This window comes from Kogia breviceps, chromosome 10 (genome assembly GCF_026419965.1).
Source record: "Kogia breviceps isolate mKogBre1 chromosome 10, mKogBre1 haplotype 1, whole genome shotgun sequence".
Classification (NCBI taxonomy): domain Eukaryota; kingdom Metazoa; phylum Chordata; class Mammalia; order Artiodactyla; family Physeteridae; genus Kogia; species Kogia breviceps.
In genome coordinates, this window is record NC_081319.1 from 106,937,878 (window position 1) to 106,965,157 (window position 27,280).

The 27,280-nt window shown below is 48.5% G+C and overlaps 1 long non-coding RNA gene across 3 annotated transcripts in view; it reads right to left on the reverse strand.

Annotated features, from left to right (window-relative positions):
• LOC136792054 (uncharacterized) overlaps window positions 1–27,280 on the reverse strand; it is a 298,855-nt gene that overhangs the window by 62,796 nt on the left and 208,779 nt on the right. The window contains exons 2-3 of one of the 3 annotated variants that reach the window (XR_010835209.1): window positions 2,205–2,261; window positions 1,670–1,817 (exon numbers count right to left, since the gene is read on the reverse strand). The exons of 1 other annotated variant lie outside the window; for it this stretch is intronic. This is a non-coding gene — a long non-coding RNA (uncharacterized lncRNA). Of the gene's footprint in view, window positions 1–1,669; window positions 1,818–2,204; window positions 2,262–27,280 lie in introns of those variants that run through there. One more of the 3 variants, XR_010835208.1, reaches the window with a different exon arrangement.

Sequence of the window (27,280 nt, forward strand, 5' to 3'; positions counted from 1 at the left end):
AGGAAAAGCTATACCAACTCTGAAATCGTCGTGCGTTATTTATACTTTGATACATATTTCATGCTTTTAAAAAAAAATAACAAAGTGTGCTTTTAAGAAATTACATAAATATCCTGTTTCATTTCTTGCTAGGTTGAAAGTTCCTGTGCAGTCCTTGTGTTCCCCTGCTGCTGATTTCCCATATAAGCCTTCCTTCCTACATTTGTTTGCCCAGATCTTTGATTATTTAGGCTTTCAGACTCATTTCAGCTAAGCCAAGAAAGCATCATTGTCTTACACCATATTCAAACTCTTATTTTTTTTTTTCATTTAGACACATCACTTTAACTCATTTTCAATCAAGATTTTCATCCCTGATACGAGTCAGAGCTTTGGTGTAAACCTTAAAGGAATTGGAAAGACAATTCTCAAGAAAGCCCCAGTTAATGACCCCCCCTAACTTCTGGAAAGTCAGGGAGAAAATCAAAACCATCTTTAATGAGGACCTCCTGCCACAGTCCCCGTAAAAGGAAACAACAGACAAGACCTGAGAGTGGCCCTGAGGACCCTGACCAGGCAGCTGGATGCCACGTGGTGAGATTTGTCCAATAGGTGGTGGGATTTAAAAAGCAAGAAGCTATTTCCACACCCAGGTTCACAGCAGCATTATTTCCAGTATCCAAAGGCTGGGATGTGTCCATCAGTGGGTGAGTGGGTAAACAAAATGTGGTCCGTCCACACAATGGAACATAATAGTATCTGCCCTTAAAAAGGAAGGGAGTTCGGCCACAGGCTACAGCACGGATGGCCCCGAGAGCATCGTGCTCCGTGACAAAACCAATCACAAACAGGCCTGTGTCATATGATTCCACTTACGCGAGGTCCCTGGAGTCATCAAATTCAGAGACAGAGGGTGGTTTCCAGGGGCAGGGGGAGAGGAACGGGGGTTAGTGTTTAATGGGGACAGAGTTTCAGTTTTACAAGGTGAAAAGAGTTCTGAGGATGGTGGTGGTGACGGTTGCACAATAGCCCGAATGTACTTAATGCCACTAACCTGTACACTTAAAAGTGGTTGAGAGGAGACCGTTCAGAGCTGGATTCCAGCCATCTCTCTCTCTCTCTCTCTCTTCTTTTAATCATCCTGTCCTTTTGATCACAGCACCTTCCCTGCAGACAGACCGCTGAGAGTCCCCCTAGGGCTTGAGAAATGCCGAGTGAAGCCAGCAGCAGCAGCTGTCCTGAAATGGAGGGGCTAGGGCCTGCGGCCCGGGCGGCGGCGAGAGCAGCTGGGCAGGGGTCGTGCCCCCCAGGGCACGGGATGACTTTCAGCGGGCCGGGTGGGGCCGCCCTCAGGAATCCGGTATCTCCCTGCAGCCAGAGCACCGAGCAAACACAGCAGCACAGGCCGCGTGGGTGGCGGTTCACGCGGCCGCCAGCTCCGCTGCCCGGGTCCGAGCTCGTCCTTTGTTCCTTATCCCCACCCCTTGGCTCGGTTTCCCGGGGATTTTTTTTCTTCCTGGAACTCGGGTTATGCACACAGGCGTCCGGTAGGTCAGATGCCAACTGCAGGTTACCCACCTGTCTCCCATGTGGACGGCACAAGGCCCATCACCCCAAGCCCTAGGCAGGCCTGGGCGTTGGGCACTTAACTTCTCTCCGGGAGGGATTCAGACAAGGAGGCCTGCCTCACCTGTTTCTGTAGGTGGGAAAGCAGATTAGCTTCTTCCACAACTGTTAAGCTTCCCGGGAAGGGAGCGGGGATGCTGACAGCTGTGCTGAGGAACGGGTTCCGAGTCTGGTGCCTCGGGGTTTCTCACGCAGGTGAAAGGGAACCACGTCTGTCTCGGGGCAGGGCAGGGCGGGGGATAGAGTGCTTTATATGCACATGCATACACATATACACACATACATATACACATATACGCGTACATGCATACACACGGACACATGCACACACACGCACATATACAAAAACATGCACGTCATATGCGCACATCCACGTGCATACATATGTGCACATGTACATACACGTGTGTGTATATACATGCATACCTACACCGCAACACATGCACGTGCATATGTGTGTGCGTGCACACGCACACATGTACATAATACACACATATAAACATTTGCACGCGTACATATATACACATACCTACACTACACATAATGCACATATGCATATTTGCACATATATACATATACCTACATGCATACACACATACCTACATATATGCTTCGAGGACCAGTAGATATCGGGTGTTGTTTATAGCTCTTAAAACCTAAGTTTGAATTCAGGAAAACAATCGTTTAGTCAGTTGGTTAAATATCACTGGGAAAAACTATGTTGAAACTCATGGGTGAAAAGCACTTAAGAAAACACGCTTGTGAACGAACTAACTGAACAGGAAGCAGTTAAAACCAGAGACCTCCAGGGTCCGGTCAGGGACGGCTGGGCCTCAGCGCAGGGCTGTCTGTGCACGTTGTGACGGAGGTTCTCCAGGCCCTTCTCCCATCTTGGTCACTGGCCATGGTCTCTTCCTTCGGAGCCGCACTGACATGGGGCTCCGTTCACATACAGAGAGGCCAGGCGTGTCCCCCAGGTACACCCGAGTCCAGCTCCCAGCTGCCAACTCTGACCCTCCTTAACTGAGAACCACAGCCCAGCTCTGCCCCAAGAAACTAACGGCTCAGAAATGAAGTAGGGGACCAGGCACGTGACATCTGAATGCGAGTTTCAGTGCTTTGTCCTTCAGACAAAACCCCCGACTCTGAGCCCGGCACAGCCTGGCCCCAGGACCGCCATCCTCTCCTTTGCGTTCCCCACCCTCCCCCGTTGTGGACCTGACTTCCTGGTGGCCAGGCCTCTGCGGGCCACCTGGTGTGCTGCTCCAGCTCTTACGCTCAACGTTGCGTCTGGAGACACAGACTACTCCCTGCCGACTGATTGATTAACACGTCTGCTAGTCAGTGACTACTTCCTACAAGCCAGGCGGTGTCCGGGGCCAGTTACACAATTTTCCTCATTTTCTGCTCAGAACTGCCCTGTGGGACTGGTGTTAGCGGACGAGGAAACTGAGCCTGGGGGGACTCTATCTGCCCAAGGGCCAGCAGTCACAGAGAGGCAACATCTGGGCCGCCGCCTCTCTTGCTTGCCCTTCTGAAACTGCACAGAAATGGCAGACATGATTTGACTCCTAGCCCGAGCACCCCTGAGATGGGTGGGGGCCTGGGAGGGGGTCATCAGAGCAGCTTCTAATGCTTCCTCTGCCCTCCTGACTTATCAATATCTCGATTTCTAGGCACTGTGTGTTTCTGTGGTTTTTGAACCATGTCCCTGGAACATTTGGGCTGTGAGATGTGCTTCAGTGGTTCTGCAAACATCCTCTTCCAATTTAATTTTGAAAAATAGATTTTTAACTGAAAGCCAAAGGAAAGAGCAAGAGTCCTCAGATGTAATGGCTTGGGCTTCTAGTTTAAGTCCTTTTTTTAAAAAAAAAAAGACTTTTAAAATTTCCTTTCTCCCAATACCTATATTTAAAATTGAACTTGGTATCTACATATTGGTGATTAACAATTGCAACCCTGCATCGATCTTGTTTTAAGTGGAGGCCCGTGGAGGCCTCAGCCTGAGCGGCCCACGGGCCTCCTCTCTACTAAAGGCCAGGATAAGCCCAGGACACCTGCTCGGGCAGGAATTCTTCAGTTCATAATCACTCCCTGATAATAACTGAACCCAGCACCACATGTTCTCCTGAGGTCCTGGTATAAGGTACCGTTTAAGTGCAGTTTGGAATGTTATTTTGTTTCACTATGATATAGAGGACAGAATTATTATAAACGTGGAGAGACTGGGATATTTCCATTCTAATATTTATAAGTGGTACTCTTTCATCATTTTTTATTTTTAAAATATTTAAAAATTTTTGCTTAAAATTAGAAACAGATTATTATTAAAAGCTCAAATATTTTTTCAAATTGAAAATGCATGTGAAAGGTTAACCAGACTCCAGATCAATAACACATCACACCACATAGCACTGATGTCCCAGCTGTGTCCACGCTGCCAGAGCAGGACGTCAAACCAACGTGACGAGAAATGAGGAATAAGCTACAACGTATTTTTCATGAGGAGTCACCTTCCAAGATGATCAAATCGCTCACGTTCTTACTATTTTATGTAGTTTTAGAAAATAGCTCTACGGGTCCTGCCAACATGAAACATCATTTGAAGCTATCAGGTCAAATGAAAACTCTACATATACAGGGCTCTAAGGTTTTCAGCATAAATCGAATAACTCAAAGTCGTACGAAATCTATGAACAATTGACCCTTGAACCGTGTTGGGGTCAGAGGCACTTACCTCTGTGCAGCCGAAAATCTGCCTGCAGCTTTGAGCCCCCACACGAACTTAACTGCTAATACCCCACTGTTGGCCTGAAGCCTTACCGATCACGCAAACAGTCGGTTAGCACCTATTTTGTGTTCTGTGTATTATCTACTGTGCTCTTACAACAAAGAAAATGTTAAGAAAATGATAAGGAAGAGAAAATACATTTCCAGTACGTACGTGTATTTACCGAAGAACATCCACGCGTAAGTGGACAGTTCAAAGTTGTGCTGGTCAAAGGTCAACTGTATACACGATATTTAAATGTGACAGTGAACATACGCTTAGAATGTCATCTGAAGTAAAGTTAGCACATCGTGTATGAAGCACAGTCCTTGAGGCCAAAGCTAATCGCACGTCACGCCGTCAGGCCACTGACGTTTTATCAAGTCTGTTGACGAGCAGATGTGGCTACAAAACTGCAGCCAATGGTACCGGTGTCGCCGGCTGTCAAAGCCGTGAGGCTGGTCATCTTACGTTTCCCTGCTGCTCACCCTGCATTGGCGCCCTGCCAGCCCACCTCCAAATCAAGGGCAGATTCCTCCACCCCTCTTCTCCGCTCCCCTGAAGCCCCCTGGAGAAGCCACCCTGACCTATTTCCAGTTCATCCTAGGCTGAGAAGCCAGGATGATATTTTTAAACTGAAAGTCCTTCCATAGCCTCACGCGGAACTTAGAACCGAATCCTTTCCCCTGGCCCGGGACGGCTGGCCCGGTCCAGCTCACCTCTCTACTGCCTTGCCCTGCTACATTCCCAAGGCCTCCATCCCTAGAACACCCCCTACCCTTCCTCGGCCTGGGTCCGCACCTGCGTGCCCTGTGCCGGGAGCTGCTTCTCCGGGACCTTCACACGCAGCTTGCCTGCATCCTCTACGTGGAACTAAACATCACCTCCCAGGGCGGCCGTCTGTGGGTCCTGCATGTAAGTAAGGCGTTTCCACCCCGTACCTCCGCCCAGCATCTCCTTGATTCCTTCCGGGCGCTGTTTATAATCTGCTCTGGCTTATTTATTTCTTGCTTCTGTATTGCCTGCCTCTCCCCCGTGGACTGTAAAGCCTATTAGGGCTGGAAAAGGGTCAGTCCCGTTTATCACTGTGTCCTCAGAACCCTCCGCACCTGGGATGCAAGAAATACAATCTTCACCACAGCCCAGAACGTACTTTTATTATGTGTGATTCGTGGATATTTTCTATTCTGTTGTGTTCTATTGTACTTCATTTTCTCAAAAAGCTATTTGTGACCCAACAAACTTTGTCACTCAGCAATGGGTCCCAACATGGCACTTGAAAACGGGATGCAATGCAAACTATAGCAAAAATGTTCACTGTTCTTGATTTGCTTGGATGATGGGATTATATAAAATCTTTATAGCTCAGCTGGTTAAGATGACAGGTTTGGCAAAACTTTCAGTTATTCTTTGAAATAGTGAAGACTCAGGCAGAGAAACTTTCATTTGCGTGTGGGATTCTCACCTAGTACATGAAAGGGATTTTTATTATTTTGTAAACAAAGACAAGAGAGGGAGAACTTTTCATGTATTGGATCATTTTTAATAGAGCCTCAAATAAACCCAGTAGATTTAAAATCCCGTGGCCTGACGGCTAAATCGGCGGCTCAAAGAAGAACAGAAGTCACCACATTGATGGCAGGTCCAAACCTCCCAGAGCCCACAGGGCCTGCCAGTCTTACGAAGGGATAGTTTTTATTTGCTTCATTTCATACATTTTAAAACTAACTTTGAAATAAGGAATACAAATTATTTTAAAAAGTAAACATTATGACAATAACATTGACCCAGAAATGTATGGAGAGACAAGCCTCTCCTTCACCCCCCTTGGAAGTGTCTGTCTTTCCAGAGATATTTTATGCATGTTTCCCTCTCTTTAAAGAAAAATAAATGATACACACTGGTAAATCAGGCTCTTTTAGGAACCTTTGCAGTGGGTTTGGGGCATGGATCCACGCCTGTCCGTGGGAGCTTTCTCCCTGTTTATTTCACGGGCCACGTCCTCTGCGGGCACCCATTTATTTCACCGCTCTCACGTGGGACATGCATATTTTCTCCCAACATTTGCTGCCAGACGATGATGCAATGAATAACAAGCTGGTACAGACCTCATGGAACACGGGGACGTGCATCCCTGCGGGGTGAATCCCCAGAAGTGGGGTGGCTGGGTCAGGGGGCGGGCGAGTTACAGCTGTGATGGGGTCTCAGGCGCCCACTGTCGAGGGTGGCCCGGACCGCATGCCCACCCGCAGCAGACCTTTCCTGTATCCACACCCACCATACAGGGAACGTTTTCAGGCTTCCCGACGTTTGCCAGTCTGACAGGTGAAAACAAGCAGCTCAGCGTGATTTACGTAGAGGGCGAAGGAGTGACGGCGAGAGGCTGCTTTGGGCCGCGTGAGCACCTGGTAAGGAGGCAGCGGCCGCACGGCGAGGAGAGGGGCCGCACCGGGTGACAGCTGCCCACCTTGACCTTGGGCTTCGTCTCCGGGACTGCGAGAAACAAGTATTCCTGTCGTGTACGCTGTGCCACCTGTGGGGTTTTGTTACGACAGCCCAAGCTGACTGGGCATATCTGAAAGGCATTTTTCCATCAAATGACACTGGGTAACTGGCAAGGCTTCCTTCTCAGCCGAGAGTTTGTCCACTTGGGAATGTAGATGTTCAGCCTGACACAGGCGTTCAGTACTTGGACTTCAAGCTTCCAGACCAGGCCGATCCGAGTTCCCTGAGAGTCTAAGCCTGGCTGTTAAATTTTTTTAAAAGAATTCGATTGTAGGGAATTATCTGTATGTAACAGGAGTTTCTCGGTTCTGTGAAACCAAAGTAAGTACAGAAATAAGCTATAAGCTGGAGGCTAAAGTTGACATAAAGCTGTAAAAAATCCATCCACCCCGATTTCAAATTTTCTGGCCACCAAAATCATCCTCCTTATCGTTCATTTACTCTTTCAGTAAATTTTTTTTAAACTTTGGATTTAAAAAACAAATGTAATTTTATAGATTCCCTGATATTACATATGAGGACATAAGAGCACTGAAGTTTCCTCCCGGCTCTTTCCGGCTGCATTTCCAGATATTTAAGCTACATTAGAATTACTTTTACTGTGTGAAGAATTATAATACTTATGTTCTCCTATGTCACTTTAATTCTCTCAGTTTTTCACCTGATTTCTCCTCATTCCTTGATAATTTGTTTGTCACCAGACTTGCTATTAAGTTTTAAACGCTGACAGAGTTCATTCAAACAGTGCGACACCACGACACGCCTAGGAGCACCGTCCAAATCCGGACGCCTGACGGCACCGAATGCTGGGGGGACATGGGGCGGCAGCAACGCATTCTGGCCGACGGGAGTGTGAAACGGTGCAGCGACTCTGGAAGACAAGGTGGCGGTTTCTCACGGAACTAAACGTGCTCTTACCAGGTGACTCACCAGTCACGCTTCTTGGTATTTATCCAAAGGAGTTGAAATCTCATGTCCACACAGAATCCTGCACATGGATATTCATAGCAGTGTTATTCGCAATGGCCCAAACTTAGTAGCAACCAAGATGTCCTTCAGCAGGTGACTAGATCAATGAACTGTGGTCCATCCAGACAACGGAACGTTACTCAGCACTAAAAAGCAATGAGCTATCAGGTCATGGAGAGCTGTGGAGGAACCTTAAATGCATATGACTAAATGAAGGAAACCAATCTGAAAAGGCTCCAGACTGTATGATCTCAACTATATGACATTCCCCAAAATGTAACACTATGGAGACAGTAGAAAGACCAGGGGCTGCCAGGGCTTGGGGGTGGGGAAGAGGGAGGGATGAATGGGGGAGCACAGAGGAGCTTTAGGACAGCGAGAGTACTGTCTGTGAGATTATAATAATGGAAACCTGTCATCATACATGCATCCAAAGCCATACAACCTAGACCCCCAAGAGTGGACGTTAGGTAAAGTATGGGTTTGGGTGATTACGGTGTGTCGATATAGCTCATCCTTGGTGAACATGTTGACAGTAGGGAGACTGCACGGGCTGGAGGCACGCGCCCGGAGGAAGTTTCTGCACCTTCTTCTTGATTTCTTCTGAGCCCCAAACTCTTCTAAAAAGTACAGTCTTTAGAAAATTGACAGTTGGTCTGATCCTATTAAATAGGTACATTTGGTTCTCCTTGTAATTATTGATAACATCCACACGTGTTCTTTCTTTTTGCTCCTTCTGAATCCCTGCGTTCTTTATTTCAATTCCTCTCTCAGTAAATACAATCACCAAGTAATTTTCCAAAAATGTCTTGGGCTATTATATGCCTAAGTTTTTATATGACGAATTAAAATTTAACTGTGTAGAAATTACCAGTCACACTTAGGCCACGCTTTCCCCCTTTGGAATCCTAAAGCATTTTCACTTCCTCTTGAAGCATCAAGTGTTCCTACAAGAGAAGTTTGAGGTTCATCTTCACAAGTGCCTTGCTTTTTGCTGGATGTTTACTCTTTATCCTTAAATCTCTATAACTTTACCAAGATATGACTCAGTGTTTGTAATTCGGTGTCATTATTTTTTCCTGGTACAACATGTGCCCTTTTCACCTTCAGTTTCAGGTCTTATATTTATTTTAGAAATGTTTCATTCTATTATATTTGAATGCTTTTACTTTCCTGTTTATTCTCTTCAGTCTTCAGGAATACCAATTATACTCAGTTTAGTTCTTTTCTGTCTGGCTTTATACAGTTTTCATTTTATCTTTTTTCACTAGCTCTTTATTTCCCTTAGTCTGGGTGATTTTCTCATACTACTGACTATGTTCAGGGGTGTATATTCCAGTGTTTTCTAAGCTGTCCATCTTTTTCCTGTTAACAGTTATATTGTTATCCTCAATTGCCTTTCTGGGTTCTGCAATCTCCTTTTATGTTCTCTGTATCTCTTTTTTAAGGTATTTCTCAGTCAACTCCTCCCCAAAGCTATTTATTCTTCAATTTATTTGAGAGAATGGAGAAGTATTTTCCTAAAATCTTCTTTTATTGCCTGCAATGATTCTTCTTTTTAAGTGTATTCTTCTTTGCTCTTTGCTTCTAATTTTCCTTTCCTTCTACTTAAAAATTTGTCATGTTTATGCACATGGTCCTTTCGTATTCTTTTGGCTTATCACTCATATTTTGGGGGATGATTTTATCGGGATCCGCCATTTGCTTGAACACAGGGTAGAGAGGGCAGAGTGTTAGCTGGAGCAGCCACCAGCTACCAATCAGCTCTATTGTCACCAAATACTTTTCTACAAAACCTACCGCTTGGGGACACAGGTCCTTTCTGACATTTGGGGGCTTCACTTTATTGAGGTAAAATTGTCCCCAGGCAGTAGCTGGGCACCAGGGCCCAGAGGCGCCTCATAGCTCAGTGTCGTGTTTGTGACTTTTCTCTGTTCACATGACAATGGTTAGAAATTTCTTATTTCTGGCTGTTTCTCCGGATCGAGAAGCGCAGGCCACAGAGGTGGCCCCACTGCTTTATCTCATACATCTATGGGCTCACCCTTTGCCTTCAATACAGGATCATCAAGGCCCGGGGGCCGCTTGCTTCCAGGGAGACTGCAGGCCAGACAGCACACCTCGCTCTGGGGGAGCTCACTCCAGACTTGCTTGCAGCCGAGGGGGCCCAAAATCTAAGCAGCCAACTGTCTCCCAGAGCTGCCGAGCCCCAGGGCAAACCCAGCTTCAATGTGACCACCAACCACTGTGCCTGTTTCTCAGCTTTGCGTCTTTGCAGGCGCTCACTTGCCAGGCGGGCCCTCCCTTGCTGGTCTCAAGGGGCTGGCTGAACCTTCTGGCCACATAAGTCTCATTTACCCCAGCAGAAAAAAAAAAAAAAAGAAACTTCCTTCCAACAGACCAACCAAAGTGCTAGGGTTGAGGCTACTGGGTCCCGGTGGCTCTCACTTGGGTGCCGTGCCTGTTCCTGAACAAAGAACTTCGGCTGAGGGCCCCCATGAGCTGAGGGAGGGCCGGCTGGTCACTGGCGGCTGGCACAGAGCCCAGGCCAGGGTCCAGAACCCAGCACACACCTGATACGCCACCGCCACTGCCTGTTAGGAGCCAGGCTGGGGCAGCAGGGAAGTCCGGCTCACGTGGGCTGTTGGTGACGGCGAGAGCCCACCTCCGGGAGGGCTGGCCACGGGTCAGCGCTGTGCCCAGCACTGCCCGTGTGTCCTCCCACGCCGTCCTCACGTCCGTTCCCCATCGGCAGGCACTATGCTTATTTCCATCTTACTGACCACGGCCCTGGGGCTGGTCCAAGTGAATCATGTCCCGGGCATGGGCCCGGGCCCGCCAGAGGTGATGGGGGGCGGCTGCATTTTGCGGCTGTGGCCCCGACCGTTCGTCTCATGCCCTCTCTCCTCGGCAGCAGGACCCTCTCCCGCGACACGGCCGCTGGGGTAGGAGCCGGGGACCCGCTCGGGAAGGGCTCTGCCTGCCGGACGGCGGGCGAGCTTGGCGGGAGGTGAGCCCCGAGGCCTCCGCGGTAGGACTTTGAAGGCTGCTTTTAGGCTTTTTGTCTCTTCTTTGTTCATTCGTTGTTTGCTCTCCTGTGACGTTTTAGTGAGATTTCTTTCGAAAATCCCACGCTTTCTCAGCTGCGCAAAGACGAACGAAGAGAGGGCCTTGGAGCCGCGTCCTGCCCGGGAAGGAGCGCCCGGGGGGCCGCGCCGCAGGGGCGCTGGCGGGGGTGCTCAGGTCCCGCCCAGGTGTCTGCGGGGCTCGCCCTTCTCACAGAGAGCCCCCGAGTCCTTCGCCATCCTGCAAACGGAGGTTCAAGAGCAAGTACTCCGGGAAGGGAGCCGGTTTACCCCGGAGAAGGACCCGAGTCCGTTGCGCCCCTCCCGTAGCCCCCTCAGCCTCGGTCCCCAGCCCTTAGGGATGAGCCTGCCCTGTGCGGTCACCTGGGTGACCCCGAGGCCCCCGAGCTTTCAGAGCAGACAGGAGGGAGGGACAGGGACGCCCCAGGGCAGAGGGGACGGCTGAAAGGGGACACGAGTCGCCTTGTAGCCACAGCCTCGCCCAAACGCTGGCGCTGGCGCTGGCGTCGGAGGACGCGGCGCGTTCGCATCGGGTCTGAGCCGTTGGGTCGGGGGGCTGCCCGTCTGAACGTGGGGGGCTGGGGTGCGCGGGCCGGACCCGCCGCCGGGGCGGGGGCGGCTGACGTGCTCTGGCAGCAGAGTGGGACCCTGGGGGCGGCAGGTCCCCACTCGCGAGGCCGACCCCCTCACCCCTCCCGTCCACATCCCCCACCCCATCGGGGACCAGGCGTTGGGGTGCGCGTGCACGGGAAGCAACGCGTGCCACTGTCGGACCCCTCTGATGGGGTGGCTGGCTTCCCAGCACTCTCCCGGGGGGCGGCTGCGGAAGACAGGAGCTGTCGTAGTTGCTGTTGGAGCAAGGAGGGAGCTCTGCTGGAGCAGGTGCGGTTTAAGTATCCATTTACTGGAAGATTCTCCAGTTACCGCTGGCAATCAGTGGTCACAGGCGTTCCGCTGCCGTCATAAACTCTTCTGGGTTTTGCACTGAAAAATATGTTCATTGCTTTCTTAGTCTAAAGCATGTTTTCCATGTGGCATTGTTGGGTTTGGGGAAATGCTATGAACTTATTATTAAAAATAAAATCCATAGAGAATAAAATGAGATTTTTAAAAAAAATCTGGAAATGGGAGAGGCCAAATCAAATCAACCAAAACACAATCGATAATGAGTTAAATGGGAATGGAGTTGATCTCACAATTTAGTCAAAGCACCCTCAGAAATATCTCTCGTCACCCAAAGCCGTGGAGACTGGAAAGCAGGAGGTCACAATTCCCGTGACGAATGGTGGGTTCGGAGACATAGCTCAAGGGACCTGGCCCGCAGGGAGTTTTAGAGACTCTTAGAGGAGAATGCTCTTAGGATGGGAAGGGATGTGCACTGACAGGGTGCAGCTCAACATCTACAATAACCTTGAAAAGGAGGGAGCAAGGAGCAGAGGCTGAGGACAGTGTCCCCAGCAGAAAGTCCATCTTCTTTTCTCAGCTCCCAGACCCCCGAATTCTCGCATTTGAACCCCACTGTCCAGAGGCAATTGTCCTCTGAGGGAGGGACACCCCGGCACTGCGGCAGGAGCGTGAGACCCCGCGGTCTGAGGGAGACAGTTAACACTCTCCTGCTGCGTCCAACTAAGTGACGTTTGAGCTCCTTTCCAAGTGTAAAGACCTGTAATGCTAAGTAAACCATATATGCTTGGAAAGCTTAAAATCATGGACTCGTGTGCACAATAAAGAATAAGAAACTAATCTTTTCCTGATTCAGAGTTTAAGGTAACAGTTAATGCTACTAAATTTAACGCTTTGAATATAAATGTCAGTATGGGAACTACTTCAGGAATAAACTGGAGAATGGAAATGTTCTGTGGAAATTCACATATGCAATTTACAGACAGGCACTGAACATTCTGGCAAAGTCTGAGAAGCATTGCTCACACACAGGAATCCAGGTGACTGTGAGAAGTCAATGCAGGGCTCGCTCAGGAACATTCCGACCGTTCTCGTAAATGTGAATGTTAGTGTGATGTTCGCACAGACGTGAATCACAATACTTTCAGAGAATGTGAATTTCTTTGTTGACTAGCATACTTTCCTGGTAACCCAAAGAACAGATTTGTTATTCCCACTCTAAATGTGGGAGAATTTTGAGTGGACTTTCTTGGGGAAATCCAGACAAGCAGACCACATAAATTACCCTGATGTATCAAGTGTTTATGTGGATTATTTGAGGCCGTAAGTGAAACAGGATGGGTTGAGCTCTGGAGCGTGCAGGTGGAAACACTTAGAGGGAACCCTATCCCCTCCCACACACGCATCCTGAGGGAGAGATGAGAACGCTCACCAAAGGATAAAGGGCCTTTAGAGTTTACCCACAAAGCAAAGCCAGACATCTCTAGTTGGGGCGGGGTACTCCCTGGACCCTCCCCGTGACTGAGGGCTCTGCCCGAGGGCTGCCTCCAGGGCGGTTCTGAGCTCCGGGCAGAAGGGCTGAACATGGGACCGGCCCTCCCAACTTGTCCTGAAAGCAGAAGCTGTAAAGCTCCTGTCCCAACGAGGCCGGTACCGATGACTCTGACTTTGAATAAGAAACTCAGAATCACTTTTGGCCACAGTGTTCAGTGTTCCTAGTCTAAACTTTGCAGAGTTCAATGAATATACATTTCCTTTAAATGAAACAGTCTGCACCTTCCCTGCGACCGTAATTCTTCCAGGATATGGTAGGAGATTTGCTTCATTCTGAGATGTCTTTTCTTGCTCTTTTCTGCTTAGTGGATGATTTCTACTTTGTTTTGAAAACCGGAGGAAAGAGGTATAGGCTCGGGGCCCGTTCCCCCAGAGCACACTGACCTCCAAGTTAGCCGTAAAGTGATACCAGCATTTAGCAGTCCGCAAGCACCAAGTGCACACAGAGAGCCGGGCATCTTCCCTTACCGTCCCATTAAATCCTCACGACAGCCTGTGGGTAAACGTCTTCCCGCTGCTTCCTTCTTTTCCAAATGAGAGCCCAGTTCTCCAGGAAGCTGAGGGGTTTCCCTGCGCTTCCCGAGCCAGTGAGTGGCGACCCTGGGGTTCGGGTTCACAGGGGCCGTGTTCTCTGATTGTCACCCTGGCTGCACGGAACCTCCGGGGGCAGGAAGCGGTTGCCCGCACCCTTGGGAGAGCGGCCCCTGCTGGACCTGCAGGTGCCCCGAGATGCGGGCAGCCGCTCGCCGGGCACCGCCCTCCCCGGACTTCGTGGCTCGGACCAACTACCCGGCTCGTCCGCTCCCGAGGCATCGCAACCCCACATCCCAGTTAACGTGTCCCCTTTTCTCAACCAGAACCACAGTGTTCACTGCCGCCTGTGAGTGTGTTGAGTGTTCATCACAGGACACGCTTGCCCTCGAGGAGGGTCCCCGGTGCCCACGGGCCCCGCCCTCTGGGCGACAACCCAGCCTGAGAACCGGAGCCACTGGCTTGTGCCGATGAAACCGTTCCGTCGTCAACCCGCGTCTTGATGGAAGTTTCGCCGGGTCCTGCCCTCCTGCAGAGGGAGTGATGGGGGCGGAGCTCCCTGGGTGCCGGGCCCTCCTCCACGGACCCGGGTGCTGGTTCATCGTCTTCACAACCACCGCGTCTCCGGATGCCCCCACCTTACAGACGGGGAGGCCGAGGCACACAGTGACTGGGTACAAGGCACACAGCAAGCGTGGTGAGCGGAGCAGGATTCAAACCCAGACCAGCGGGCCCCAGAGGCTGTACTTGTGTCCGGACCCGCCCCCGCCCCCCGGGGGAAGGAATGCGCCACACGTTTCTACACCTGCCACAAAATTAGAAACTCAGGCGGGCGGTGAGAAAAAAATCACCAGTCATTTCTCTACCCACTATTTTTTTTTCTTTTTTTTATTGTAGTACAGTTGATTTACAATATTATAGTAGTTTCAGGTGTACAACATAGTGATTTAATATTTTTATAGAATATACTCCATATGAAGTTATTATAAAATATTGGCTTTATTCCCTGGGCCGTATAGTACATCTTTGTATCATTCACTTTATACCTAGTAGTTTGTACCTCTTAATCACCTACCCTTATCTTGCCCCTGCTCTCATTCCTCTCCCCACTGGTAACCGCTAGTTTGTTCTCTGTATCTGTGAGTCTGTTTCTGTTTTGTTATATTCACTCATTTTATTTTTAGATTCCACACATAAGTGATATCATACAGCATTTGTCTTTCTCTGACTTCTATCACTAAGCCTAATACCCTCCAAGTCCACCCTTGTTGTTGCAAATGGCAGAATTTTATTCCGTTTTATGGCTGAGTAATATTCCATTGTATATATACAGCACATCTTCTTTATCCATTCATCTGTTGATGGACACTTAGGTTGCTTCCATGTCCTGGCTATTGTAAATAATGCTACAGTGAACACATGGGTGCATGTATCTTTCTGAATTAGCATTTTCATTTTCTTTGGATATATACCCAGGAGTGGGATTGCTGGGTCATATGGTAGTTCTGTTTTTAATTTTTTGAGGAACCTCCAAACTGTTTTCCATAGTGGCTGCATCAATTTACACTCCCGCCCATAGTGCATGAGGGCTCCCTTTTCCCCACACCCTCACCAGCATTTGTCATTTCTTATCTTTTTCACAGTAGCCATTCTGACAGGTGTGAGGTGGCATCTCATTGTGGTTTTGATTTGCATTTCCCTGATGTAATTGCTGTAGGTAGTACGGAAATTTTAACAATATTAATTCTTCCAATCCATGAGCACAGTATATTTTTCCACTTATTCATTTCATCTTTAATTTCTTTTGACTATGTCTTGGAATTTTCAAAGTATAGGTTTTTCATCTCCTTGGTTAAATTTATTCCTAGGTATTTTATTCTTTTTGATTTGATTGTAAATGAGATTGTTTTCTGGATTTCTCTTTCTGAGAGTTCCTTATTTGTGTAAGGTATGCAACATATATCTATATATCTTATATTCTGCAAATTTACTGAATTCATTTATTAGTTCTATTAGCTTTTTAAATTAATTTTTATTTTATTTATTTTTGGCTGCGTTGGGTCTTCGTTGCTGCACATGGGCTTTCTCTAGTTGCCGTGAGCAGGGGCTACTCTTCATTGAGGTGCGTGGGCTTCTCATTGCGGTGGCTTCTCTTGTTGTGGAGCATGGGCTCTAGGCACGCGGGCTTCAGTAGTTGTGGCATGTGGACTTCAGTAGTTATGGCTCACGGGCTTTAGAGCGCAGGCTCAGTAGTTGTGGTGCATGGGCTTAGTTGCTCCACAGCATGTGGGATCTTCCCGGACCAGGACTCAAACCCGTGTCCCCTGCATTGGCAGGTGGATTCTTAACCACTGCACGACCAGGGAAGCCCAGTTCTATTAGTTTTTTGTATAACTATATAACTGTATGACTATACAGTATCATATCATCTGCAAGTAGTGACAGCTTTACTTCTTCCATTCCAGTTTGGATGCTTTTTATTATTTTTTTTCTTATCTGATTGCTGTAACGAGGACTTCCAATGCTATGTTAAAAAGAAATGGCGAGAGTGGGCATCCTTGTCTTGTTTCTGATCTTAGAAGAAAAGATTTCAGCTTTTCACCAGAGAATGATGTTCACTGTGAGCGTGTCATAAAAGGCCTTTATTATACTGAAGTATGCTCCCTCTATGCCCACTTTGTTGAGTTTTTTAAATCATGAAATGATCTATGAGATGATCATGTGATATTTTATTCTTTATTTTACTAATATGGTGTATCACATTTGATTTGTGGATGATTGATTTGTGGCTATTGAACCATCCTTGCATCCCTGGGATAAATCCCACTTGATCATGATGTATGATCCTTTTTAGGTATTGTTGCATTCAGTGTGCTAATATTTTGTTGAGGATTTTCGCATCTATATTCATCGGAGATATTAGCCTATAATTTTCTTTTTTTGTCGTATCTTTGGTTTTGGTATCAGGGTAATGTTGGCCTTCTAGAATGAGTTTGGGGGTGTTCCTTCCTCTTCAGTTTTCTGGAATAGTTTGAGAAGGAGCGATACTAAGTCTTCTTTAAATGTTTGGTAGAATCCCCTGTGAAGCCCTCCAATCCTGGACTTTTGTTTGTTGGCAGTTTTTTGATTAGTGACTCAGTAATCAGTCTATTCAGATTTTCTATTTCTTCCTGATTCAGTCATAAAATAGTGTACATTTCTAGGATTTTATCCATTTCTTCTAGGTTGTCCAGGTTGTTGCGCATGGGATCCTCCAGGACTTTTATTCAAAGGAAACTTGAAAACTCAGTCACTATAACGATGGTTTGTCCTGATAGCCTTTTGATCAGAGCAATTTTCCAGGACAGTCATAAACAGGGAGTAAATAGGAATGAGGCAAACAAATGCGACAACCGTGCATCTGTTTGGTCCCTTTATTTATGTTCTGTCTTCTGTCTTTAGATTAATTTCCACGTCAGAAACGGTGGTGGCAGTGATTGTGCTGGTCTTTAGTTAAGCGTGTGCACGTGCATGTGTGTGCGTGTGTGCGTGCGTGTGTGAGTGTGTGCACTTTCCCTGATGGTAAGCTGAAGAGAAAGAATTTAATCACATAAACAATAAACAAGGTTCCCCATGGTTCTAAACACCAGGCACCTAAACTCCATCTTGCAACGTGTCCCTTGGGTTTCATGTCACAGTTACAGACTGTCCTTGGGAGAGCCCAGCTCACCGGGGTCAGGCTGGTTTAGTCACTTTTCTGTCCTCCCTCCTCTGTGCTCTTGAAGGGGGTCAGGGGATCACGGCCAAAGCAGCTCAGATTCCATGTCGAGTGTGCAGACCCAGAATCCACTCCAGAGGCAAAAGGCGGGCTTTGTGCCCTGTGGGCCTCTCAGCCAAGAAGTCCATGCTACCATCAAGTCCTCATCGGAGACACCTAGTTGGGAGGTCCAGGAAGGCCCTGGGGCCACACCTCAGGTGGTTGAGGGGCCTGAACTCAGTTCCAGAAGACCCACCTAGCCCCCTGGCTCGTGTTAATTTATTGTACTCTTGGCAAATCACTTAACCTTGATAGATCTGTTTTCTACTTACTTCACGGGATTATTTTAGGAGCTGAAAGCTCCAAGCAGACCCCAAAGCTTGGCTGGCCCCGCTGAAACATCTCTGTAATCACAAACCTTCTCAATGACCTCCAGTGAGTTGCACTGTCCCAAGGACTGACCTCTGAGTGCAGAGTACCACGAACACCCTTAAAATGAGGCCAGAAAATCTGAAACTGGTGTCTCCTTTGTTTAGGTTTGTGGTGCTAAGTAAGTAAAAACAGGCAGATGAATTGATCTCTGGGTGGTTTTACTTCACTGATCAGCTTCCACCAACACTTCTCTTGTTAAAAACACTCAGGATGAGCTGCCAGGAGAAGCACGGTAAGTCTAATGGGAAACATGAGAATAAAGGCTCCGAAACACACTTAACTGGAAAACACCCCCTGGAGTCGGTACCACACGTGGAAGCGAAAACACTGAGTGAAGAATATTTATTACAAAATGTGAAGGCATGTGAAAAATCTGTCTTGTAGAGGCAAGAAAACCATCTCAGGCAAACATGATCTTGCGAGGAAATGTTTTTATAAGGCAGGTTGCGAGTCTGTTACAGCTTTACATGGCCTAATGGTTAAATATATCAAAGGGAAAAAATCATAAATATAGTATGATTTCATAAGCTTTAACTGAAGTCCATTTTTCATGTCAAGCCCATAATGTGTTCTCGGAAGAGAATGGGTGGAGGTGAAATTTCAAGAGGAAAGAAAGGCCTAAATTTACCAAGACGCAAAAAGGGAGGAAAGGGACAGTTCTTGCAGGGCTCTTGAAAATCTCAGTTCACAGAAAGTACCTTGAGCTGACAGTTGCACAAATGAAAGGAAAAAGTTCAAAGTCAGACCAGATAAGTCGGATGTGGAAAGTGAGGCCAGAGGTCACAGTGAGATGGCGCGGGGGCTGCCTCACCAGGAGCACATCATTTTTACGTGGGTCCCAGCGCCTGAGAGGGTGAGAGAGGTCGGCTCTGTATGGGAGGCCAGGGCACACACCTCTTGTTGGGCATGTGGGTATTCTGGAAGTGCAGATTCTCTTCCCCCAACACGACCACCAAGGAAGAGGCCCGCGCCTACTTGGGTGGGCGGCCGTGTGCCACACCCCACAGCCTTAGGGGCAAGATTACACAGCTACCCTGTCTCAACTGCTCCCGTGGAGAGGGCTGGGAAGCCTTTCCTTAGAGAGGCCTGGGGAAGACTGCACTATTGGAGTCATTTCATGAGGGACTCAGGAAAATGAATAAGCCCAGGGACACCGTGTGCCACCCTCAAGGAAAATCTGGCCAACTGGATTCCTCTTTGGCGCCCACAAAGCCACCTTCACAGCGAGCAGAGTCCCCAGATCAAATCAATAACATCTCTTACTTGTCCCATCTTTCAAATTATATAGCTGCCCTTGTGACTCATAAAATCCAAACTCTTTTATAATTATGATTAAAGTCACGATAACTTAGAGTCATGCATGAAACAATCAACACATTCTGAAAGTTACAGATACACACAGAGGAAGACGTCCCTGAACTTTCTGGGCTTTAAAAGCAAAGGTGTTAAACTCACACTAGTTGGGAGCATGTGCTCCAGAGCATAACATCCCAGAGGCAGCAAAATCTCTTTCCTCTCCTCGTAACCGGAAATGTGCTTGGAGAGCCGACTGGGCTCTGCCTTGAGTGGGAACAACCACTGATAACTGGCCCCAGGGACCGCCGAGAGCTCTCCTTGGGGGACTGCAGACTAGAGAGAAGGGCTCTGAAGCATCTAGTGGAGAGAAAATCACACCCGAAGGCCAACGAGTTTTCTAAAGAAAAATGCAGATGGCAATAACAGCAAGGAAGGAGCTTCGCGACAGAGAACAGACGCGGGGGAGGGCAGAGGTGGAGACAAGTAGAAAGTAGAGGAGCAGCGACGGGCAGCCAGCTCGCCACGCCTGCGCCAGGTGGGGTGCTGGTCCACGAAGCTGTTCACATCCTCATCCCTGGAATCCATGATGCTACTTTACGAGGAAAGAGGAAGCTTGCAGGTGGAATGGGAGATTATTCTGGGTTATCCAGGCAGGTCCAGAGTGGCCACCTGGGTCCTTGACAGCAGAACCCTTCCTGGGCTGTGCTCAGAGACAGAGACGACGTCGCCAACTTTGGAGCAAGGGGGCCACAAGCCGAGGACTGTGGGCGCCTCTGGGAGCTGGAAAAGGCAAAGCGTGGGTCCTCCCCGGAGCCTCCACAAGGGAGTCCAGCCCTGCCGACATAGTGATTTTGGCCCGGTGACACCACCTGGACCTGTGACCCACTGGACTCTAAGACAATAGGTTTGTGTTGTCTTCGGCCACTTAGGTTTTGGTATTTTGTTACAGTAACAATAGGAAACGGATAAAAGCCTTCACCCCACCTGCATCACCAGCTGGGGAGCTGGGGGAACTGACTCTTGAGGGCAGTTCTAGGCCTGGTCCTTGGGGCCCAGGACGCCCAGAACTTTCTTTGCTGTGTGGAGCACGCGACCTGCTAAGGCCCAGGGACCTTGTGAAAGGGGTCAGGGCCCCTGAGGACTGGAGTCTTTGCAGAATGAATTCAGAAGACCGGGGCGGGGCGGGGGCCAGAATCGCCGATACTCACAGAAAGCGGAAAGGCCATCTGACAAGTGGCCTTAAGAGGGGCCTGTAGGAAGTCTGCCCAAGCAAGAGAGCTCCCAAGTGGTAACTCCAGCATCTCTTTAGGAATTGAGCCAATTACTGAGGGGAAGTTGTTTAAAAGGAAAGTATATTCTTTGCAAGAAAAGAAATTAGAATAAAGTAGGAAAATAGGGTGGAACTGGGCTATTTTCAGGTCACTAAAACTAATTCACTGGATATTTTTTTTTTAATGCCAACCATTCAACTCATTTAAAGGAGGAATCTTTTCACAGTGCCTGCACATACGTTTAACGATACGACCAAATGCCCTGGTTTTCCCTGGGAAGCATATGCTCCTTTGATCTGCATGTTTACTGTGTACTAAATTCGCAAATTGCAACTCATTTGCTCTAAGCTCCAGAAACTAGGGTTATTTGTAGGACAGAGACGCATATAAATCGTGCTCGGGTGTTGGGCCTCGGCTCGGCTGGGAGAGCTTTGGGACGGTGTGACCATGTGGTTCAAAGCCTGGGAGCACGGAGGCCCAGAAACTCATCCACTGCTACCACCTCACAAAGCCGGTGCCACATGCGGGAGAAAAGCCCGCAGGTGTCAAGCAGGAACCGACTGTGATGGTGCCGATGACGTTTGTTGGCTCCCCCTTGAACACACAGCAGAGACACTGGGACCCCAGGGCCCCAGGAGACGGGTTTCCTGCGACTCGGGGCGCGTGTGGGTCTGGAGCTGGAGACAAAGCAAAACGAAACCCAAAGCGGGCAAGGGGCCGCCTCCAGGAGCCCTAGGCTGGGAAGCATCTCCGAGCATTTCAGTGGCCTGGAATGTGCCCGAAAGGAGGGGCGTGCGGGCAGGTGGCTGCGAGCATGGAGAGCAGGGTGGAGCTGAGGGAGCCGGCGGCTTTGACCCGCGTCTGCGTCCAGGGAGGGCGAGGAATGGACTAGGCCGGCTGACCCGTGCCCCCCAACCCAGCCTGCACATCTCTCTGCCGCAGGGCACTGACTTTCCAACTTCAGACTCCGCATCAGAACGTTCACAGCCGGGGACGTGCCGACCCACGACGTCACGTGTCCCCCACTGTGTGCAGGGGGCGGGGGACGCCGTAGGACAACGGATTATACACACAGGCTAAGCCCCTGCAGAGGGCTCAATGTCACTAGTCATCAGGGAAACGCAAATCAAAACCCCAGCGGTTAGGACGGCTGTTTTCCACCAAAACAACAGGCATCGGTGAGGGTGTGGAGAAACAGGGACCCTCGTGCACAGTTGGTGGGAAGGTAAATCGTGCAGCCTCCACGCAAAACCGGAAGGAGGTCCTCAAAAACTGAAGCAGAGCACGCCCACATAGGCCAGCAACTTCACATCTGGGTGTGCAGCCTAAAGAAATGAAAGCAGGGTCTCGAATGGATATTTGTAAAATAATGTTCACAGCAGCATTATGCACAACAGCCAAAAGGTGGAGGCAACCTGTGTGTCCGTGGATGGATGATGGGTAAACAAAATGTGGACCACACACACAGTGGAATACTATTCAGCCTTCGCAAGGAAGGAAATTCCGACACACCTGATGATATAGATGAAACTTGAAGACATTATCCTAAGTGAAACAAGCCAGACAAAGGATAAACACTGTGTGATTTCACTCCCATGCGGTCCCCAGAGGCATCAGATTCATAGAGATAGAAAGCAGAACAGACGGTACCAGGGGCTGGGGAGTTCGTGTTTAATGGGGCCCGCGTCTCAGTTGAGGAGGACGGCAAGGGTTCCGGGGATGGCGAGGCTGGTTTCACAACGCTGTGAAGGTAGTAACACCATTTAAATATGATTAAAGTCGTGAATTTTATGGTATGCGCATCTCGCCACAATAACAGCAGCAACAAAAAGAGGCTAAGATGCATGTGAAAGCACAGCACACTCGTTTCTCAGGGAGACATTTATTTAGCCATAAATAGGGTGGTAACCACGCGCTGCTGACAGGTAACCCAGCTGAAAAGCAGCAGAGCTGAAGTCCGGCCTGTCTCACCTCTCGACTCATGACCTAACTTGGGCACGAAGCCCTGTACCTCTCTGACCCTCAGTTTCCTTTTCTTGGGCTCCACCATCCCTGAGGCCCTTTCCGATTCTGATGCTGTGTGTTTCAGAGGCGGCCTGCGGCCGGGCTGACGTGGTGACAATGGGAGCAGGCTTCCCGCTGTCCCCGAGCACCAGCCCACAGCCGAGCCCGTCTGCGGCACCGCGGGCTGGTGGCCACGGCCCCTGCTCTGAGCGTAAGCCTCTATCTCACCCTCACGGGGGAGACGGTGGCCTGTCGGGTTCCTGTGTCATTTCCCCGGACGGGGGTGAGGCTGTTACTTCTACGTCCCAAGACGCTGGGGTCCCCGTGTGCTGAGCAGCCCAGGCCCACCCCCACGCCTCCAAACCGGACCCCGCGGTTGGCCGAAGCACGCGCCTCCAAAGAGGAATCATCGTACGGTCATCGGGGCCTGGGACAGGGGCGTGTGTGAGAAAAGATGCAGCGGAAGGAGAATTCCGGAGGCGAGGAACCACCTAACAGGTTAGATACCGGTTCTCGTGGGCATTTCTGGGTTTACAACTAGAGCAGAAGTTCAGAACCTAAGGTTTGTTTGTCCGTTCGGCTTGTGAAGAAAAAAGAGAAAGAAAAACGGGGCCGGCGGGGCCCCGTTTGAGGCTGGCCCACCGTCAAAGCTACTGAACCAGCATTCTAGCTCACGCAGGGCTGCAGCCCTGATGCCCTGGGCGTCACGTGATTGCATGTGACATCGCGTCGCATTCCCAGCCCATTCCAGCGGCCGTAAGGGACTGAGCGGTCCAGGGCACGTGGGAGCGAGCGGCGGCTGGCTCACGGCGGACTCCAGCTCTCCAGCCCGCACCCCCGCCCCACGGCTGCTCACTGAGCGCCCTCAGGCTCTCTTCCACCAAGGTTTCCTCCCTGGGATGTCAGGGAAGGGGAAACGGGCTGCAACTGAGTTCCAGCTTCTTTAATACGAAAAAAATCACTTGGACTCTGTTTACTACAAAGTGGAACTTGGGGGGAATAAAGATTGAGTCATTATTCTGTAAAATGAGCAACGTAGAAATGCTAAATGGAGTAAGATTTAAGCGGATGAATGGGCCTAGATAAATGGTCTATATTAAGGTCCGGTTAAACGATCATAAGTGGAGCTTTCTGTGTCCCGAGGCGAACAGCAGCCTGTCCTCGGCCGTGACGAGCCCCAGCACCCTCGGCTGGCAGACGCCGGCAGGGCGCCGAGCAGGGGCCGGTCGCTGGCGGCGGCTGCAATCAGGCCGGGCCGCGGCTGGGAGGAGCCCCTGCAGCACCAATGCCCGGGTGAGTCCCGCCTCCCCGGCCGGAGGCCCCACCCCCGCCGCGGGCACCGAGTGGCGGCGGCGTGACCGGAGGACTAACGCGCTCGCGCTCACACAGCGGCTGGCGGTCGCGACCGGCTCGGCCCTCCCTGCCGTGAACCTTTGCTGGCTCGTGGTAGACCGGGACGTTCCTGTCCCTCGAGGCATCCGCTGTCCTGAAGGACGGGTCAGCCGTCGCCGCTTCCGGCTCCCGGCTTACCTGCCTCTCACGACCAGGTGCTCTTGGACCCTCCCTACGGCAAAGCTGAGAACGGATCCCGAATCCCCAGGGACTAACCCTTTGCCCACACTTCGCGGAAGAGGCTATGATGTCATCAACTCCCTCTCTCTTCCCAAATTTGAAGATCGAGGTTTATTTTTAAAGATACAGCTCATTTTTATGTTTTATTTCTTTTAACATCTTTATGGAGCATAGTTGCTTTACAAGGGTGTGTTAGTTTCTGCTGTATAACAAAGTGAATCGGCTATACGTACACATATATCCCCATATCTCTTCCCTCTTGTGTCTCCCTCCCTCCCACCCTCCCTATCCCACCCCTCTAGGTGGTCACAAAGCACCGAGCTGGTCTCCCTGTGCTAGGCGGCTGCTTCCCACTAGCTATCATCTGTTTTACATTTGGTAGTGTGTATATGTCCATGCCACTCTCTCACTTTGTCCCAGTTTACCCTTCCCCCTCCCCCTGTCCTCAAGTCCATTCTCTACGTCTGCGTCTTTATTCCTGTCCTGCCCCTAGGTTCTTCAGAACCTTTTTCTAATTTTTAGATTTCATATATATGTGTTAGCATACGGTATTTGTTTTTCTGTTTCTGACTTACTTCACTCTGTATGACAGTCTCTAGGTCCGTCCACCTCACTACAAATAACTCAATTTCGTTTCTTTTTATGGCTGAGTAATATTCCATTGTATATATGTGCCACATCTTCTTTATCCATTCATCTGTCGATGAACACTTAGGTTGCTTCCATGTCCTGGCTAATGTAAATAGAGCTACGATGAACATTGTGGTACATGACTCTTTTATTTGTTTGTTTGTTTTTAAGGTTGGATTAGCACACCCAACTTTCTTTTTTTTTAAGCGAATGTCATGGAGTGTTCTGTCTATGTTTTCCTCTAAGACTTTTGTAGAGTCTGGCCTTACATTTAGGTCTTTAGTCCATTTTGATTTTATATTTGTGTATGATGTTAGGGAGAGTTCTAATTTCATTCTTTTACATGTAGCTGTCCAGTTTTCCCAGCACCAATTATTGAAGAGGCTGTCTTTTCTCCATTGTATATTCTTGCCTCCTTTATCTAAAATAAGGTGACCATATGTGCATGGGTTTAATCTCTGGGCTTTCTATCCTGTTCCATATATTTCTGTTTTGTGCCAGTACCATACTGTCTTGATTACTGTAGCTTTGTAGTATAATCTGAAGTCAGGGAGCATGATTCCTCCAGCTCTGTTTTTCTTTCTCAAGATTGCTCTGGCTGTTCGGGATCTTTTGTGTTTCCATACAAATTGTGAAATTTTTTGTTCTAGTTCTGTGAAAAATGCCATTGGTTGATAGGGATTGCATTGAATCTGTAGATTGCTTTGGGTAGTAGAGTCATTTTCACAACGTTGATTCTTCCAATCCAAGAACATGGTATATCTCTCCATCTGTTTGTATCATCTTTAATTTCTTTCATCAGTGTCTTACAGTTTTCTGCATACACATCTTTTGTCTCCTTAGGTAGGCTCATTCCTAGGTATTTTATTCTTTTTGCTGCAATGATGAATGGGAGTGTTTCCTTAATTTCTTTCAGATTTTTCATCATTAGTGTATAGGAATGCAAGAGATTTCTGTGCATTAATTTTGTACCCTGCAACTTGATCAAATTCATTGATTAGCTCTAGTAGTTTTCTGGTAGCATCTTTAGGATTCTCTATGTATAGTATCGTATCATAAAGATCAAGTTTTAAGGCTCTCTTTTCAACTCTTTTTTCTTTTCTGAACGATGACTCACTATTGTAAAAAGAAATTAACTCAAACTGCTGTGAAGCACAAATAAGAATTGCAAAATGGAGTGATTTCTAGCAGAGGTATTTCTTTAAGAAACCAATTTTTCTTCTGATTAATTTAACTCTGTTTTGAGCATATACAGGAATTTCAAATACCGTTACACAGTGGTCTTCTTCTAAATTTCTAAAACAAAATCCCTTTTTGTTGTGAACCTACAACTTCCCCTAAAAATAAAATCTTTTTCTTTTTTTTTGGCTTATAAACAAGATAATTTTATTTCTCACAGTTCTAGAGGATGAGAAGTCCAAGATTAAGGCACTGACAAGTTCAATGTCTAGTGAGAGCCCACTGCCTAGGTCATAAATGACCATCTCTCTGCTGTGTCCTCACATGGTGAAAGGAGCAGAGAGCTCTCTGGGGTTTTATTTATTTATTTATTTATTTATTTATTTATTGGCTAGGCTCTTGTTAAAGCCCCTCCCTTTTAAAAAATTGAGGTATAGTTTTTTTACAATGTTGTGTTAGTGTCTATCGTACAGTAAAATGAATCAGCTATACATATACATTTAGTCCCTCTTTTTTGGATTTCCTTCCCATTTAGGTAATTTAGGGGAGTTGTAGGGGGGTGTCTTGCCTGTGCGCAAGGGTGCTGACCCCAACCCTCCCCACGAGTAAGCAGACACTCAAATCTCCTTGCCAACCTTCTTCCCTGGTCGGTAGATGTGTTTCTCTCACTGTGACCAGAGCTCTACACCATACATCTGGTTTCACCCAGGTCGGTGTGAGACCCCAGGGAGCACTTCTGAGCGCACGCCCCCTGCAGTTGAAGGGGAGGCTTGAGACGGGGGAGCACCCAGCCTCGCGCTTAGCATTCCGTACAGTCGGGTGGGGTCCTGGCCAAGAACTTGGAGGGGAGGACGGATCCCTGGGGTCTGGAGGCTGAGCTGAATTCTGGCCTCTGACACGTCCCCTCTGGCCAGGGGTCCACAGCCATAGTGGAGCACAGGTCATTGACACAGTTCCAAGGTTGGGGAGGGTGTTGCTATTTGGGGGCCCTGGAGGATGGACATCAGAGAGTCTTCATCCCATCTCTGCAACTTTTTTGTAAATCTGAAATAGTTTCAAAGTGGAAAGTTAAAAAATATACAAGAATTAAAATCGAAGGCAAAAATATAACACCTGAAATAATGCTTTTGATATAATGGGTGCCTAGTAAATTTTTAAAAATATTATTTCTCTCAAGACAAATAGTACATGATATCACTTTTATATAGAGTCTAAAAAATAATACAAAACAGGAACT